Source organism: Podarcis filfolensis (assembly GCF_964270895.1).
Source record: "Podarcis filfolensis genome assembly, chromosome: Z".
NCBI lineage: Eukaryota > Metazoa > Chordata > Lepidosauria > Squamata > Lacertidae > Podarcis > Podarcis filfolensis.
This window is the reverse complement of record NC_139617.1, coordinates 19,174,959-19,193,674: the sequence shown is the minus strand read 5'-3', so window position 1 is coordinate 19,193,674 and position 18,716 is coordinate 19,174,959. Positions and strand designations below refer to the sequence as shown.

At 42.3% G+C, this 18,716-nt stretch overlaps 1 protein-coding gene and 2 pseudogenes across 9 annotated transcripts in view; 2 read left to right on the top strand and 1 right to left on the bottom strand.

Moving 5' to 3' along the window:
- The window catches only part of LOC310754289 (putative G-protein coupled receptor 34), a 439,102-nt gene that overhangs the window by 198,284 nt on the left and 222,102 nt on the right, over positions 1-18,716 (bottom strand). The gene's annotated exons all lie outside the window — the stretch shown is intronic.
- On the top strand, positions 211-789 carry LOC310754678 (DNA-binding protein inhibitor ID-3-A-like; annotated as a pseudogene). Its single transcript has 2 exons — positions 211-333; positions 399-789. The product of its transcript is annotated as a DNA-binding protein inhibitor ID-3-A-like (transcript).
- On the top strand, positions 5,469-6,164 carry LOC310753973 (DNA-binding protein inhibitor ID-3-A-like; annotated as a pseudogene). The gene is made up of 2 exons: positions 5,469-5,591; positions 5,657-6,164. The product of its transcript is annotated as a DNA-binding protein inhibitor ID-3-A-like (transcript).

Here is an 18,716-nt window from a genome sequence, read left to right as displayed (position 1 = left end):
TAGCATTTCTGTTTTTAAAATATATACATGGGGTTTTTTTGCAAAGAGAAGCATTTTCTGTGTGCACACAATTGAGAATCAACCAGGCTGGCAAGCAAGGGGCAGTATCGATCTCTCTCTCTCTCGAGGTTGCTTGCTTGCTTCTCCCGCCTTAAGGAAGGAGATCTTGCCCTTCCTCAAATCCCTGCTGGTTTCTCTTCCTTCATGGCCATGAAAGGAATCAGCCCCATCAGATCAGTCAGGAGCTGCTAGAAAGCAAGCTGTGTGCTGCCTCTCTGGTCAGAGCTTCACCATCACCCAGGGAACGAGCAACAGAACAAAGCCCCTCGGCCAGTGACTCCTGCTGCAAAGGCCTTCGATAAAATATGATGAGTCTTGCCAAAACAAAAAAACCAGAGCCCGGCTCAGGAGGAGCCCAAGAACCTCCTTTACGACATGAATGACTGCTACTCCAAGTGCGCGAGCTGGTGCCGAGGATCCCGCAAGGCCCCAAAGGCAGCCAAGTGGAAATCTTGCAGCATGTCATCGACTATATCTTTGACCTGCAGATCGTGCTAGAGGAACAGGCGAAGAAGGGGCAAGATCCGCCTGCAGCCGAGACTTCCTTACTCTTTTTACAAGCTGCAGAGCGGGCATCCGAACTTTGCTCAAAAGAGGAGAGGAATCTCTGCCAGTAACCTCTTAAAACAGACTGCAAGTGTGGGATCCTGGCACTTGGTTCTCTCCAGTGAGACAGGAGATAGAAGAAGACAGAGAAAATAAAGACCTGAACAGGGGAAAGGATTAGATGTTTTAACCCCGTGCATCCAGTAATGAAGAGACCACCATCTTTCTCTTCCAGATAAACTGTAGGACATGGGTCTGGCCAGCCAGTTGCTGATGCCTTGACTGGTCTTCCAGAAACAACTTTCTCCCCTCAATTTGTTATTCTCTTCCAACGGCCTGAAAACAAAATTTGCAGGCCAGGGACAGGGGGCGTTGAAAGCAAGCCCACTTTTCAATAACTATAGTATGGCTGTATTAAACAAGAAGAAACTTTGCAGAAGAAATTTTGTGGCGCTTGTGTGTCATACTGGGCGGATTATTATTATTATTATTATTATTATTATTATTATTATTATTAAAGCTCTGAACATTCAGATTCTTCATGCTAGTTTACTGGTCAGGAGATTTCTTACTGAAATCACACACTTCCTACAATGCAGCAACTTGTGACAAATGTGGACTGATCTGTCATTTGCTCAGAAAAAAGGGCAACAAAAAAACCCAACAACTTTGCATATATGCAGCTTGTACGTATATTTTGGATTATAGTTTTTTAACATCATTTTTTTGGGGTGAAGGGGACTTTCAAGATCATGAAAACTAAGGTGTCTTAGGGCTGTTTTGCCTCATGGTTTTTGTTGCTCCACTCTAATAGAGAGAACACACATGTATCCTTTTTTGGCAGGAAGATTGATTTCTTCTTCCATAAATTGTACTTACTTTGGTGTGTGGTTCATCAGGCACAGTCATTAGGAAGCTTCATTTAGGGATTAATTAACAAAAGAGAGGAGGGGGTCGTAACAGCCAGAGAGGGTGCTCTGCTTGGAAAGCAGCAAAGCTATATGTACTCATCACTCCTTTTCTGCACCAAGATCAAACCCCTTTTCGAAAAGCCCTTAGATTGGCTACCCATTAAGGGGTTACTTAGATTAAGATGTTGCTTGTCCAAAGATACACCCTTATGCCGCTTGGCCCCTTCAACAGCACAGGTTAGGAGTTCAACTGCCTCTTCCCAATGGATGACTTTGTGGACTCACAAAGTTTCTGGTGTGGATGTGGCTGTTCACCTGCGTTTGTGTCTTATTCAAAGCTCTGATTTCACCTCTTCAGTATTCCCCTTATTTATGAAAAGCACCAGGTTAGAAGTGACCATTCTAGTGAAGCTGCATCTCAAAAAGGGCATTGGCAAATGCCCTTTTCCGCACTTTTCTGCACAAAAATTGATTCCCTCGCAAACATGCCTTCAGGTGGTACAGCCACACAGTTCACACCCTGCCCTTAATGAACTTTTCAGTTACTGCACACACTCCAAATTTGCGGAGGATGCTGTCGCGAATTCCTCGCGGTGCTTTCAGCAGAAACGCTCAGAGTCCCAGGTTTTTCCCAGTGCAGTCTTTTTAATGTGAACTATATACAGGTATTTACAAAAACAGTCCATACAGAGTACCTGCTCTTTAAGGCAAACAAATACTCTCCACTACAGCACCACCACACCACAGCACAACCACCATCACAACCACCAACACAACCACTGTTGAACAGGCTTTCCTTTTAAAACAGGTGATAGCCAATCACATTAATCACACTCCTGCTGAGTCACTCTGACCCAGCACTTCACAGAGTATTGCATCATCCTGTTGAAGCCTGCAGACTTAGTATCCTGCGAATCCCAACAGATGCACCTGTTTTACTCACAGCCGGGTATCCCAAAACCCCTCAAAACAAGTGTCCTTTCTCCATTTCTACACCAAGATTCAATCCCTTGCCAACACCTTACCAGAAGATGCAGCCACACAACTCAGACCTTATATAAACCATGGATAAAATATATATTGGTGCATTTCACCAATCGAAGCCTTTGGCATTAAGAAAAACATGAAGGGAAATTGGGCAAAATATAAAATGTTATTAAAGGGTAAAATTAATAAATTAAGAGGAATGGACTTTGAAATCCATATATATTTGACAGGCTGGCTCCAATATTTCCAACTGAATGAAAGACAAGGAAAATAGGATTTGCTGGAGAAATATCAAAACTAAAGGGAACTCCAACCCAGCCTAAAGGAAAATATCTATCTAACCAGAAGATGCAGCCACACAACTCAGACCTTAAATCATGGATAAAATATAAATATCTCCTGGAACCTACAACCCCTTGGTGAATTTCACTCATCGAAGCCTTTGGCATTAAGAAGAAAAACATGAAGGGAAATTGGGCAACATATAAAATGTTATTGGGGGGGGGGATTAATAAATTAAGAGGAAAGGACTTTGACATCCATATATATTTGACAGACTGGCTCCAATACTTCCAACTGAATGAAAGACAAGGAAAATAGGGTTTATTTAATACCAAATATCAAAACTAAAGGGAACTCTAATGCAGCCTAAAGGAAAACATCTATCTAAAACGTATAATCTCCTCCACAATTCACACCCTGCCATCAAAGAACTTTTGTCTCACTTAAAGTGCTCAACCTTTTCTGAGGATGCACACCTCAGAACACATAGGGACAGAGGAAGCTAAAAGGACTGGCCACACAACAAGCCAGTGACTTCTGTCTTGCAGGTAAATGTTTCAGATGACCCAGATCTTTTTTCAAAAGGGGGTGGGGAGAGGAAGAACCACTAGAATATTGAGATGAAGAGGAGGAGGAAGAAGAGGACTACAACATGATTGGTAACCACAGAATGCTTTCCATTATTTAAGTTACAAGAGATGCATTCTGACAAAATCAAAAGCTTAGTACAAAAAAATAAGTTTAGAGTGTGGCTGTTCACCTGTGTTGGTGGAGATGATAGCAGTCGGGAAGCTACAAGAATTATTGGAAAACACAGATAATTAAATGCATTCCCATCTGTGTTGAATCTTGGCCATGGGGGCTCAATCCCCCCAATATTGAGGGGGCCAACAGCAGGAGCACAGATAACTTCCCCTCCTCCCTTATCTTTACTTATTTTTGGAGAGAAAAAGGAAGAAAAAAACACCGTGCTTATTTAATGAGCTGTGAAATGAAGCGCTGCTGCTGCTGCTGCTGCTACTGCTGCTAACCTCCCAATTCCTAGATTCATTTGCTATTCATTGTGCTTAATATACATCTTTCTGCACTGTGCATTTAGAAGATCCCAGAAAGGAATTCAAAACGGCTGCTGGGGAAAGACCACCAAACATGCCTACAGAAACACTACAGACAGGTAGCATGGTGAAACGTGTCAGCCCCGCCATCACTTTCACTTCAGCCATTCCACTCCGCATTCTAAACAAAGGTAGTTGTACTTTCCCTCTCCTTTCCTTCTGAAAAGCTCAAAGCACCTAACAAAAAATCAAACCATGATTTAGCTATTGAGAATATTTGTTAGGAAACAGCAGCAGAGATAACCTCCCCTCCTCCCCTTATCTTTATTTATTTGCTTCCATTTTAAGGGGGGAAGAGAAGCATGCATGTGTGAAAAGTAATGTTGTCCAATGAAATTTGATATTGTGCCACACCAGGCCCACAGACTTTTCAAGAAAAATTCAATGGTGCATACCAGGATATCAGCCCATGTGTAGTTCAGATTCTGCAGTTTGACTGCACCCAAATGGCAGAACATTCAGAGTGCTCCTTGCAGGCGTATCTCAAACTTTAATACCATGGGGCTCCAACCATTTGTGCCAACTAACCAAGTAAGGCATCTTTCCAACTGCAGCAGCCCCATTTCTTTTATATTTTTTTGATTTTGAAATAAAAATTAAAAAAAAAAGAAACCATTTGCAGCCACTGGAATCAGCCAGCAAGTGATCCACAAGAGCCAGATTCTGGACTTGAAGAATCCCAAGCACATTTATCTGGCTTTTTCAATCTCTCTGCAAGAGAAGAGAAGTGAAAGGCTGTGCTACATCTGGCACAGTCATTAGGGAGGTGCATTCAGGGATTAATTCACAAAGAAGAGGAGGGGATCCTAAAAACATAAAGCATTAAAAATCTCCTGATACACGGCTCAGGAGATCGAGAGGGAGAAGGAAGAGAAAGCAGGAAGGGTAACCATGTCAGACCACTAACTCCTCGAAATACAAATGTCTTCCGAATAGATTGCCCATAAACTCCACCCTTGGTCCAACACGGTTACCTCTTCCATGCTTAGCTAATCTGTTCCTCCTTCCCTCTCTAAAGAAAAAAACCTTTCCTTTTCCCCATACAAATGTTTAACTTCAACATATAAAATACATACTAATATAAGCAACATCAAAATACCAAAAACCAGTATAATCACAGGGTGCCAAGCCAAATTTGAAATGTTGGTCATGGTAGGGCTCTATCCTGAAAAGATGTCCCACCAATGGCGTGTGGTTCAATCCTGAATATTAAACAACAAATTGGCATCAATTGTGTCTTTATTTGGGGAGGTCATAGATTCCATAGGTCCTCTCCAGTTGTACAGAAGATAGAAGAAGAGAGAGAGAAAAGACCTTGACTGGGGAAAGGATCAGAAAATATTTGCTGCTGCAAAGGTAGCATTTCTGTTTTTAAAATATATACATGGGGTTTTTTTGCAAAGAGAAGCATTTTCTGTGTGCACACAATTGAGAATCAACCAGGCTGGCAAGCAAGGGGCAGTATCGATCTCTCTCTCTCTCGAGGTTGCTTGCTTGCTTCTCCCGCCTTAAGGAAGGAGATCTTGCCCTTCCTCAAATCCCTGCTGGTTTCTCTTCCTTCATGGCCATGAAAGGAATCAGCCCCATCAGATCAGTCAGGAGCTGCTAGAAAGCAAGCTGTGTGCTGCCTCTCTGGTCAGAGCTTCACCATCACCCAGGGAACGAGCAACAGAACAAAGCCCCTCGGCCAGTGACTCCTGCTGCAAAGGCCTTCGATAAAATATGATGAGTCTTGCCAAAACAAAAAAACCAGAGCCCGGCTCAGGAGGAGCCCAAGAACCTCCTTTACGACATGAATGACTGCTACTCCAAGTGCGCGAGCTGGTGCCGAGGATCCCGCAAGGCCCCAAAGGCAGCCAAGTGGAAATCTTGCAGCATGTCATCGACTATATCTTTGACCTGCAGATCGTGCTAGAGGAACAGGCGAAGAAGGGGCAAGATCCGCCTGCAGCCGAGACTTCCTTACTCTTTTTACAAGCTGCAGAGCGGGCATCCGAACTTTGCTCAAAAGAGGAGAGGAATCTCTGCCAGTAACCTCTTAAAACAGACTGCAAGTGTGGGATCCTGGCACTTGGTTCTCTCCAGTGAGACAGGAGATAGAAGAAGACAGAGAAAATAAAGACCTGAACAGGGGAAAGGATTAGATGTTTTAACCCCGTGCATCCAGTAATGAAGAGACCACCATCTTTCTCTTCCAGATAAACTGTAGGACATGGGTCTGGCCAGCCAGTTGCTGATGCCTTGACTGGTCTTCCAGAAACAACTTTCTCCCCTCAATTTGTTATTCTCTTCCAACGGCCTGAAAACAAAATTTGCAGGCCAGGGACAGGGGGCGTTGAAAGCAAGCCCACTTTTCAATAACTATAGTATGGCTGTATTAAACAAGAAGAAACTTTGCAGAAGAAATTTTGTGGCGCTTGTGTGTCATACTGGGCGGATTATTATTATTATTATTATTATTATTATTATTATTATTATTAAAGCTCTGAACATTCAGATTCTTCATGCTAGTTTACTGGTCAGGAGATTTCTTACTGAAATCACACACTTCCTACAATGCAGCAACTTGTGACAAATGTGGACTGATCTGTCATTTGCTCAGAAAAAAGGGCAACAAAAAAACCCAACAACTTTGCATATATGCAGCTTGTACGTATATTTTGGATTATAGTTTTTTAACATCATTTTTTTGGGGTGAAGGGGACTTTCAAGATCATGAAAACTAAGGTGTCTTAGGGCTGTTTTGCCTCATGGTTTTTGTTGCTCCACTCTAATAGAGAGAACACACATGTATCCTTTTTTGGCAGGAAGATTGATTTCTTCTTCCATAAATTGTACTTACTTTGGTGTGTGGTTCATCAGGCACAGTCATTAGGAAGCTTCATTTAGGGATTAATTAACAAAAGAGAGGAGGGGGTCGTAACAGCCAGAGAGGGTGCTCTGCTTGGAAAGCAGCAAAGCTATATGTACTCATCACTCCTTTTCTGCACCAAGATCAAACCCCTTTTCGAAAAGCCCTTAGATTGGCTACCCATTAAGGGGTTACTTAGATTAAGATGTTGCTTGTCCAAAGATACACCCTTATGCCGCTTGGCCCCTTCAACAGCACAGGTTAGGAGTTCAACTGCCTCTTCCCAATGGATGACTTTGTGGACTCACAAAGTTTCTGGTGTGGATGTGGCTGTTCACCTGCGTTTGTGTCTTATTCAAAGCTCTGATTTCACCTCTTCAGTATTCCCCTTATTTATGAAAAGCACCAGGTTAGAAGTGACCATTCTAGTGAAGCTGCATCTCAAAAAGGGCATTGGCAAATGCCCTTTTCCGCACTTTTCTGCACAAAAATTGATTCCCTCGCAAACATGCCTTCAGGTGGTACAGCCACACAGTTCACACCCTGCCCTTAATGAACTTTTCAGTTACTGCACACACTCCAAATTTGCGGAGGATGCTGTCGCGAATTCCTCGCGGTGCTTTCAGCAGAAACGCTCAGAGTCCCAGGTTTTTCCCAGTGCAGTCTTTTTAATGTGAACTATATACAGGTATTTACAAAAACAGTCCATACAGAGTACCTGCTCTTTAAGGCAAACAAATACTCTCCACTACAGCACCACCACACCACAGCACAACCACCATCACAACCACCAACACAACCACTGTTGAACAGGCTTTCCTTTTAAAACAGGTGATAGCCAATCACATTAATCACACTCCTGCTGAGTCACTCTGACCCAGCACTTCACAGAGTATTGCATCATCCTGTTGAAGCCTGCAGACTTAGTATCCTGCGAATCCCAACAGATGCACCTGTTTTACTCACAGCCGGGTATCCCAAAACCCCTCAAAACAAGTGTCCTTTCTCCATTTCTACACCAAGATTCAATCCCTTGCCAACACCTTACCAGAAGATGCAGCCACACAACTCAGACCTTATATAAACCATGGATAAAATATATATTGGTGCATTTCACCAATCGAAGCCTTTGGCATTAAGAAAAACATGAAGGGAAATTGGGCAAAATATAAAATGTTATTAAAGGGTAAAATTAATAAATTAAGAGGAATGGACTTTGAAATCCATATATATTTGACAGGCTGGCTCCAATATTTCCAACTGAATGAAAGACAAGGAAAATAGGATTTGCTGGAGAAATATCAAAACTAAAGGGAACTCCAACCCAGCCTAAAGGAAAATATCTATCTAACCAGAAGATGCAGCCACACAACTCAGACCTTAAATCATGGATAAAATATAAATATCTCCTGGAACCTACAACCCCTTGGTGAATTTCACTCATCGAAGCCTTTGGCATTAAGAAGAAAAACATGAAGGGAAATTGGGCAACATATAAAATGTTATTGGGGGGGGGGATTAATAAATTAAGAGGAAAGGACTTTGACATCCATATATATTTGACAGACTGGCTCCAATACTTCCAACTGAATGAAAGACAAGGAAAATAGGGTTTATTTAATACCAAATATCAAAACTAAAGGGAACTCTAATGCAGCCTAAAGGAAAACATCTATCTAAAACGTATAATCTCCTCCACAATTCACACCCTGCCATCAAAGAACTTTTGTCTCACTTAAAGTGCTCAACCTTTTCTGAGGATGCACACCTCAGAACACATAGGGACAGAGGAAGCTAAAAGGACTGGCCACACAACAAGCCAGTGACTTCTGTCTTGCAGGTAAATGTTTCAGATGACCCAGATCTTTTTTCAAAAGGGGGTGGGGAGAGGAAGAACCACTAGAATATTGAGATGAAGAGGAGGAGGAAGAAGAGGACTACAACATGATTGGTAACCACAGAATGCTTTCCATTATTTAAGTTACAAGAGATGCATTCTGACAAAATCAAAAGCTTAGTACAAAAAAATAAGTTTAGAGTGTGGCTGTTCACCTGTGTTGGTGGAGATGATAGCAGTCGGGAAGCTACAAGAATTATTGGAAAACACAGATAATTAAATGCATTCCCATCTGTGTTGAATCTTGGCCATGGGGGCTCAATCCCCCCAATATTGAGGGGGCCAACAGCAGGAGCACAGATAACTTCCCCTCCTCCCTTATCTTTACTTATTTTTGGAGAGAAAAAGGAAGAAAAAAACACCGTGCTTATTTAATGAGCTGTGAAATGAAGCGCTGCTGCTGCTGCTGCTGCTACTGCTGCTAACCTCCCAATTCCTAGATTCATTTGCTATTCATTGTGCTTAATATACATCTTTCTGCACTGTGCATTTAGAAGATCCCAGAAAGGAATTCAAAACGGCTGCTGGGGAAAGACCACCAAACATGCCTACAGAAACACTACAGACAGGTAGCATGGTGAAACGTGTCAGCCCCGCCATCACTTTCACTTCAGCCATTCCACTCCGCATTCTAAACAAAGGTAGTTGTACTTTCCCTCTCCTTTCCTTCTGAAAAGCTCAAAGCACCTAACAAAAAATCAAACCATGATTTAGCTATTGAGAATATTTGTTAGGAAACAGCAGCAGAGATAACCTCCCCTCCTCCCCTTATCTTTATTTATTTGCTTCCATTTTAAGGGGGGAAGAGAAGCATGCATGTGTGAAAAGTAATGTTGTCCAATGAAATTTGATATTGTGCCACACCAGGCCCACAGACTTTTCAAGAAAAATTCAATGGTGCATACCAGGATATCAGCCCATGTGTAGTTCAGATTCTGCAGTTTGACTGCACCCAAATGGCAGAACATTCAGAGTGCTCCTTGCAGGCGTATCTCAAACTTTAATACCATGGGGCTCCAACCATTTGTGCCAACTAACCAAGTAAGGCATCTTTCCAACTGCAGCAGCCCCATTTCTTTTATATTTTTTTGATTTTGAAATAAAAATTAAAAAAAAAAGAAACCATTTGCAGCCACTGGAATCAGCCAGCAAGTGATCCACAAGAGCCAGATTCTGGACTTGAAGAATCCCAAGCACATTTATCTGGCTTTTTCATTCTCTCTGCAAGAGAAGAGAAGTGAAAGGCTGTGCTACATCTGGCACAGTCATTAGGGAGGTGCATTCAGGGATTAATTCACAAAGAAGAGGAGGGGATCCTAAAAACATAAAGCATTAAAAATCTCCTGATACACGGCTCAGGAGATCGAGAGGGAGAAGGAAGAGAAAGCAGGAAGGGTAACCATGTCAGACCACTAACTCCTCGAAATACAAATGTCTTCCGAATAGATTGCCCATAAACTCCACCCTTGGTCCAACACGGTTACCTCTTCCATGCTTAGCTAATCTGTTCCTCCTTCCCTCTTTAAAGAAAAAAACCTTTCCTTTTCCCCATACAAATGTTTAACTTCAACATATAAAATACATACTAATATAAGCAACATCAAAATACCAAAAACCAGTATAATCACAGGGTGCCAAGCCAAATTTGAAATGTTGGTCATGGTAGGGCTCTATCCTGAAAAGATGTCCCACCAATGGCGTGTGGTTCAATCCTGAATATTAAACAACAAATTGGCATCAATTGTGTCTTTATTTGGGGAGGTCATAGATTCCATAGGTCCTCTCCAGTTGTACAGAAGATAGAAGAAGAAGAGAGAGAAAAGACCTTGACTGGGGAAAGGATCAGAAAATATTTGCTGCTGCAAAGGTAGCATTTCTGTTTTTAAAATATATACATGGGGTTTTTTTGCAAAGAGAAGCATTTTCTGTGTGCACACAATTGAGAATCAACCAGGCTGGCAAGCAAGGGGCAGTATCGATCTCTCTCTCTCTCGAGGTTGCTTGCTTGCTTCTCCCGCCTTAAGGAAGGAGATCTTGCCCTTCCTCAAATCCCTGCTGGTTTCTCCTCCTTCATGGCCATGAAAGGAATCAGCCCCATCAGATCAGTAAGGAGCTGCTAGGAAGCAAGCTGTGTGCTGCTTCTCTGATCAGAGCTTCACCATCACCCAGGGAACGAGCAACAGAACAAAGCCCCTCGGCCAGTGACTCCTGCTGCAAAGGCCTTCGATAAAATATGATGAGTCTTGCCAAAACAAAAAAAACCAGAGCCCGGCTCAGGAGGAACCCAAGAACCTCCTTTACGACATGAATGACTGCTACTCCAAGCTGCGCAAGCTGGTGCCGAGGATCCTGCAAGGCCCCAAAGGCAGCCAAGTGGAAATCTTGCAGCACGTCATCGACTATATCTTTGACCTGCAGATGGTGCTAGAGGAACAGGCGAAGAAGGGGCAAGATCCGCCCTCAGCCGAGACTTCCTTACTCTCTTTAAAAGCTGCAGAGCGGGCATCCGAACTTTGCTCAAAAGAGGAGAGGAATCTCTGCCAGTAACCTCTTAAAACAGACTGCAAGTGTGGGATCCTGGCACTTAGTTCTCTCCAGTGAGACAGGAGATAGAAGAAGACAGAGAAAATAAAGACCTGAACAGGGGAAAGGATTAGATGTTTTAACCCTGTGCATCCAGTAATGAAGAGACCACCATCTTTCTCTTCCAGATAAACAGTAAAACATGGGTCTGGCCAGCCAGTTGCTGATGCCTTGACTGGTCTTCCAGAAACAACTTTCTGCCCTCAATCTGTTATTCTCTTCCAATGGCCTGAAAACAAAATTTGCAGGCCGGGGACAGGGGGCGTTGAAAGCAAGCCCACTTTTCAATAACTATAGTATGGCTGTATTAAACAAGAAGAAACTTTGCAGAAGAAGAAATTTTGTGGCGTTTGTGTGTCAGACTGGGCGGATTATTATTACTATTATTATTATTATTATTATTATTATTATTATTATTATTATAGCTCTGAACATTCAGATTCTTCATGCTAGTTTACTGGTCAGGAGATTTCTTACTGAAATCACACACTTCCTACAATGCAGCAACTTGTGACAAATGTAGACTGATCTGTCATTTGCTCAGAAAAAAGGGCAACAAAAAAACCCAACAACTTTGCATATATGCAGCTTGTATGTATATTTTGGATTATAGTTTTTTAACATCATTTTTTTGGGGTGAAGGGGACTTTCAAGATCATGAAAACTAAGGTGTCTTAGGGCTGTTTTGCCTCATGGTTTTTGTTGCTCCACTCTAATAGAGAGAACACACATGTATCCTTTTTTGGCAGGAAGATTTATGAAAAGCACCAGGTTAGAAGTGACCATTCTAGTGAAACTGCATCTCAAAAAGGGCATTGGCAAATGTCCTTTTCCGCACTTTTCTGCACAAAAATTGATTCCCTCGCAAACATGCCTTCAGGTGGTACAGCCACACAGTTCACACCCTGCCCTTAATGAACTTTTCAGTTACTGCACACACTCCAAATTTGCGGAGGATGCTGTCGCGAATTCCTCGCGGTGCTTTCAGCAGAAACGCTCAGAGTCCCAGGTTTTTCCCAGTGCAGTCTTTTTAATGTGAACTATATACAGGTATTTACAAAAACAGTCCATACAGAGTACCTGCTCTTTAAGGCAAACAAATACTCTCCACTACAGCACCACCACACCACAGCACAACCACCATCACAACCACCAACACAACCACTGTTGAACAGGCTTTCCTTTTAAAACAGGTGATAGCCAATCACATTAATCACACTCCTGCTGAGTCACTCTGACCCAGCACTTCACAGAGTATTGCATCATCCTGTTGAAGCCTGCAGACTTAGTATCCTGCGAATCCCAACAGATGCACCTGTTTTACTCACAGCCGGGTATCCCAAAACCCCTCAAAACAAGTGTCCTTTCTCCATTTCTACACCAAGATTCAATCCCTTGCCAACACCTTACCAGAAGATGCAGCCACACAACTCAGACCTTATATAAACCATGGATAAAATATATATTGGTGCATTTCACCAATCGAAGCCTTTGGCATTAAGAAAAACATGAAGGGAAATTGGGCAAAATATAAAATGTTATTAAAGGGTAAAATTAATAAATTAAGAGGAATGGACTTTGAAATCCATATATATTTGACAGGCTGGCTCCAATATTTCCAACTGAATGAAAGACAAGGAAAATAGGATTTGCTGGAGAAATATCAAAACTAAAGGGAACTCCAACCCAGCCTAAAGGAAAATATCTATCTAACCAGAAGATGCAGCCACACAACTCAGACCTTAAATCATGGATAAAATATAAATATCTCCTGGAACCTACAACCCCTTGGTGAATTTCACTCATCGAAGCCTTTGGCATTAAGAAGAAAAACATGAAGGGAAATTGGGCAACATATAAAATGTTATTGGGGGGGGGATTAATAAATTAAGAGGAAAGGACTTTGACATCCATATATATTTGACAGACTGGCTCCAATACTTCCAACTGAATGAAAGACAAGGAAAATAGGGTTTATTTAATACCAAATATCAAAACTAAAGGGAACTCTAATGCAGCCTAAAGGAAAACATCTATCTAAAACGTATAATCTCCTCCACAATTCACACCCTGCCATCAAAGAACTTTTGTCTCACTTAAAGTGCTCAACCTTTTCTGAGGATGCACACCTCAGAACACATAGGGACAGAGGAAGCTAAAAGGACCGGCCACACAACAAGCCAGTGACTTCTGTCTTGCAGGTAAATGTTTCAGATGACCCAGATCTTTTTTCAAAAGGGGGTGGGGAGAGGAAGAACCACTAGAATATTGAGATGAAGAGGAGGAGGAAGAAGAGGACTACAACATGATTGGTAACCACAGAATGCTTTCCATTATTTAAGTTACAAGAGATGCATTCTGACAAAATCAAAAGCTTAGTACAAAAAAATAAGTTTAGAGTGTGGCTGTTCACCTGTGTTGGTGGAGATGATAGCAGTCGGGAAGCTACAAGAATTATTGGAAAACACAGATAATTAAATGCATTCCCATCTGTGTTGAATCTTGGCCATGGGGGCTCAATCCCCCCAATATTGAGGGGGCCAACAGCAGGAGCACAGATAACTTCCCCTCCTCCCTTATCTTTACTTATTTTTGGAGAGAAAAAGGAAGAAAAAAACACCGTGCTTATTTAATGAGCTGTGAAATGAAGCGCTGCTGCTGCTGCTGCTGCTACTGCTGCTAACCTCCCAATTCCTAGATTCATTTGCTATTCATTGTGCTTAATATACATCTTTCTGCACTGTGCATTTAGAAGATCCCAGAAAGGAATTCAAAACGGCTGCTGGGGAAAGACCACCAAACATGCCTACAGAAACACTACAGACAGGTAGCATGGTGAAACGTGTCAGCCCCGCCATCACTTTCACTTCAGCCATTCCACTCCGCATTCTAAACAAAGGTAGTTGTACTTTCCCTCTCCTTTCCTTCTGAAAAGCTCAAAGCACCTAACAAAAAATCAAACCATGATTTAGCTATTGAGAATATTTGTTAGGAAACAGCAGCAGAGATAACCTCCCCTCCTCCCCTTATCTTTATTTATTTGCTTCCATTTTAAGGGGGGAAGAGAAGCATGCATGTGTGAAAAGTAATGTTGTCCAATGAAATTTGATATTGTGCCACACCAGGCCCACAGACTTTTCAAGAAAAATTCAATGGTGCATACCAGGATATCAGCCCATGTGTAGTTCAGATTCTGCAGTTTGACTGCACCCAAATGGCAGAACATTCAGAGTGCTCCTTGCAGGCGTATCTCAAACTTTAATACCATGGGGCTCCAACCATTTGTGCCAACTAACCAAGTAAGGCATCTTTCCAACTGCAGCAGCCCCATTTCTTTTATACTTTTTTGGTTTTGAAATAAAAATTAAAAAAGAAAAAAGAAACCATTTGCAGCCACTGGAATCAGCCAGCAAGTGATCCACAAGAGCCAGATTCTGGACTTGCAGAATCCCAAGCACATTTATCTGGCTTTTTCATTCTCTCTGCAAGAGAAGAGAAGTGAAAGGCTGTGCTACATCTGGCACAGTCATTAGGGAGGTGCATTCAGGGATTAATTCACAAAGAAGAGGAGGGGATCCTAAAAACATAAAGCATTAAAAATCTCCGGATACACGGCTCAGGAGATCGAGAGGGAGAAGGAAGAGAAAGCAGGAAGGGTAACCATGTCAGACCACTAACTCCTCGAAATACAAATGTCTTCCGAACAGATTGCCCATAAACTCCACCCTTGGTCCAACACGGTTACCTCTTCCATCCTTAGCTAATCTGTTCCTCCTTCCCTCTCTAAAGAAAAAAACCTTTCCTTTTCCCCATACAAATGTTTAACTTCAACATGTAAAATACATACTAATATAAGCAACATCAAAATACCAAAAACCAGTATAATCACAGGGTGCCAAGCCAAATTTGAAATGTTGGTCATGGTAGGGCTCTATCCTGAAAAGATGTCCCACCAATGGCGTGTGGTTCAATCCTGAATATTAAACAACAAATTGGCATCAATTGTGTCTTTATTTGGGGAGGTCATAGATTCCATAGGTCCTCTCCAGTTGTACAGAAGATAGAAGAAGAGAGAGAGAAAAGACCTTGACTGGGGAAAGGATCAGAAAATATTTGCTGCTGCAAAGGTAGCATTTCTGTTTTTAAAATATATACATGGGGTTTTTTTGCAAAGAGAAGCATTTTCTGTGTGCACACAATTGAGAATCAACCAGGCTGGCAAGCAAGGGGCAGTATCGATCTCTCTCTCTCTCGAGGTTGCTTGCTTGCTTCTCCCGCCTTAAGGAAGGAGATCTTGCCCTTCCTCAAATCCCTGCTGGTTTCTCCTCCTTCATGGCCATGAAAGGAATCAGCCCCATCAGATCAGTCAGGAGCTGCTAGGAAGCAAGCTGTGTGCTGCTTCTCTGATCAGAGCTTCACCATCACCCAGGGAACGAGCAACAGAACGAAGCCCCCCGGCCAGTGACTCCTGCTGCAAAGGCCTTCGATAAAATATGATGAGTCTTGCCAAAACAAAAAAACCAGAGCCCGGCTCAGGAGGAACCCAAGAACCTCCTTTACGACATGAATGACTGCCACTCAAAGCTGCGCAAGCTGGTGCCGAGGATCCTGCAAGGCACCAAAGTCAGCCAAGTGGAAATCTTGCAGCACGTCATCGACTATATCTTTGACCTGCAGATGGTGCTAGAGGAACAGGCGAAGAAGGGGCAAGATCCGCCCTCAGCTGAGACTTCCTTACTCTCTTTAAAAGCTGCAGAGCGGGCATCCGAACTTTGCTCAAAAGAGGAGAGGAATCTCTGCCACTAACCTCTTAAAACAGACTGCAAGTGTGGGATCCTGGCACTTAGTTCTCTCCAGTGAGACAGGAGATAGAAGAAGACAGAGAAAATAAAGACCTGAACAGGGGAAAGGATTAGATGTTTTAACCCTGTGCATCCAGTAATGAAGAGACCACCATCTTTCTCTTCCAGATAAACTGTAAAACATGGGTCTGGCCAGCCAGTTGCTGATGCCTTGACTGGTCTTCCAGAAACAACTTTCTGCCCTCAATCTGTTATTCTCTTCCAATGGCCTGAAAACAAAATTTGCAGGCCGGGGACGGGGGGCGTTGAAAGCAAGCCCACTTTTCAATAACTATAGTATGGCTGTATTAAACAAGAAGAAACTTTGCAGAAGAAGAAATTTTGTGGCGTTTGTGTGTCAGACTGGGCGGATTATTATTATTATTATTATTATTAAAGCTCTGAACATTCAGATTCTTCATGCTAGTTTACTGGTCAGGAGATTTCTTACTGAAATCACACACTTCCTACAATGCAGCAACTTGTGACAAATGTGGACTGATCTGTCATTTGCTCAGAAAAAAGGGCAACAAAAAAACCCAACAACTTTGCATATATGCAGCTTGTATGTATATTTTGGATTATAGTTTTTTAACATCATTTTTTTGGGGTGAAGGGGACTTTCAAGATCATGAAAACTGAGGTGTCTTAGGGCTGTTTTGCCTCATGGTTTTTGTTGCTCAACTCTAATAGAGAGAACACACATGTATCCTTTTTTGGCAGGAAGATTGATTTCTTCTTCCATAAATTGTACTTACTTTGGTGTGTGGTTCATCAGGCACAGTCATTAGGAAGCTTCATTTAGGGATTAATTAACAAAAAAGAGGAGGGGGTCGTAACAGCCAGAGAGGGTGCTCTGCTTGGAAAGCAGCAAAGCTATATGTACTCATCACTCCTTTTCTGCACCAAGATCAAACCCCTTTTCGAAAAGCCCTTAGATTGGCTACCCATTAAGGGGTTACTTAGATTAAGATGTTGCTTGTCCAAAGATACACCCTTATGCCGCTTGGCCCCTTCAACAGCACAGGTTAGGAGTTCAACTGCCTCTTCCCAATGGATGACTTTGTGGACTCACAAAGTTTCTGGTGTGGATGTGGCTGTTCACCTGCGTTTGTGTCTTATTCAAAGCTCTGATTTCACCTCTTCAGTATTCCCCTTATTTATGAAAAGCACCAGGTTAGAAGTGACCATTCTAGTGAAACTGCATCTCAAAAAGGGCATTGGCAAATGTCCTTTTCCGCACTTTTCTGCACAAAAATTGATTCCCTCGCAAACATGCCTTCAGGTGGTACAGCCACACAGTTCACACCCTGCCCTTAATGAACTTTTCAGTTACTGCACACACTCCAAATTTGCGGAGGATGCTGTCGCGAATTCCTCGCGGTGCTTTCAGCAGAAACGCTCAGAGTCCCAGGGTTTTCCCAGTGCAGTCTTTTTAATGTGAACTATATACAGGTATTTACAAAAACAGTCCATACAGAGTACCTGCTCTTTAAGGCAAACAAATACTCTCCACTACAGCACCACCACACCACAGCACAACCACCATCACAACCACCAACACAACCACTGTTGAACAGGCTTTCCTTTTAAAACAGGTGATAGCCAATCACATTAATCACACTCCTGCTGAGTCACTCTGACCCAGCACTTCACAGAGTATTGCATCATCCTGTTGAAGCCTGCAGACTTAGTATCCTGCGAATCCCAACAGATGCACCTGTTTTACTCACAGCCGGGTATCCCAAAACCCCTCAAAACAAGTGTCCTTTCTCCATTTCTACACCAAGATTCAATCCCTTGCCAACACCTTACCAGAAGATGCAGCCACACAACTCAGACCTTATATAAACCATGGATAAAATATATATTGGTGCATTTCACCAATCGAAGCCTTTGGCATTAAGAAAAACATGAAGGGAAATTGGGCAAAATATAAAATGTTATTAAAGGGTAAAATTAATAAATTAAGAGGAATGGACTTTGAAATCCATATATATTTGACAGGCTGGCTCCAATATTTCCAACTGAATGAAAGACAAGGAAAATAGGATTTGCTGGAGAAATATCAAAACTAAAGGGAACTCCAACCCAGCCTAAAGGAAAATATCTATCTAACCAGAAGATGCAGCCACACAACTCAGACCTTAAATCATGGATAAAATATAAATATCTCCTGGAACCTACAACCCCTTGGTGAATTTCACTCATCGAAGCCTTTGGCATTAAGAAGAAAAACATGAAGGGAAATTGGGCAACATATAAAATGTTATTGGGGGGGGGATTAATAAATTAAGAGGAAAGGACTTTGACATCCATATATATTTGACAGACTGGCTCCAATACTTCCAACTGAATGAAAGACAAGGAAAATAGGGTTTATTTAATACCAAATATCAAAACTAAAGGGAACTCTAATGCAGCCTAAAGGAAAACATCTATCTAAAACGTATAATCTCCTCCACAATTCACACCCTGCCATCAAAGAACTTTTGTGTCACTTAAAGCGCTCAACCTCTTCTGAGGATGCACACCTCAGAACACAGAGACAGGCCACATAAGAAGCCAGTGACTTCTGTCATACAGGTAAATTTTTCGGATGACCCAGAGCTTTTCTCAAAAGGGGGGGGGGGAATGCGAAGA